Raw genomic sequence first — 971 nt, forward strand, 5'->3', positions numbered from 1 at the left:
AAATAAAAAGAAGAAATGGATATTTTTTTTAAATATTTTATTCATAATTTTAAGAAATATATAAAAATAAAATATATATCTTTGAACAAGAAAAATTGTGTATCTTAATGATTTAGTTAGTTTTTAATTAATTATTTAGTTCTTTAATTTTATCTTTATATTTATGTTTCAAAGATAATATTAATATAACGATATTTGTACTTCTATCCATATATTTTTCTCTCTTACACGCACGCACGAAGTAAATCCATATTTTTCTTCAATAAGAACAATAATATTTGAATTTATCTGTTACAACAAAATATAAACACTAACTTTTATTTATTTATTTATCATCTATTTCGCATGAAATTAATCTTTGAACTCTAATATACAAAATAAAATAAATAATTAAAATCATAATAGATTATATTTAATTAAAAAAATTCAAATATTATTATGGTTTTATTACATATAATTTGGCGGAATATTGACTCATTTGAGTCATTAACTTCATTTAATCATGTTGATGGGACAAAAAATTGTGACAAAGAAAAAATAAATACTAAGTAGTTAATATGACTTTAAATATACTCAATACTCAATGTTAATTTTCTTAATATTAAAAAGAAATATCAGATAATTAATTTTTTAAAATTATTGAATATGTACACAAACAAATTTTTAAAACATTTTTGTCTACAAAAAATTTTATTACCTTGAGATTTTTAAATTTTATAAAAATAAAATAAATAAGTCTTTTTATGTAAAAAAAAAAAGTCTAACTAACATAGAAGTAATTAATATAGAAATGAAATGTTGATTGAATTGATTAAGAGGTAAAATAAATAGAGTTTGAGTTGATAAATAGATTTGAATGGCACCGCCCTATTCCACCATTGACAGAGAAGGCATGGAAAGAGCTTCAGAAGTAGCCTCCTCTATGGACTAATCAACAAATATCAAAACACTGAACGAGGCATCTTCAAGCC

This window comes from Arachis ipaensis, chromosome B07 (assembly GCF_000816755.2).
Source record: "Arachis ipaensis cultivar K30076 chromosome B07, Araip1.1, whole genome shotgun sequence".
Lineage (NCBI taxonomy): Eukaryota > Viridiplantae > Streptophyta > Magnoliopsida > Fabales > Fabaceae > Arachis > Arachis ipaensis.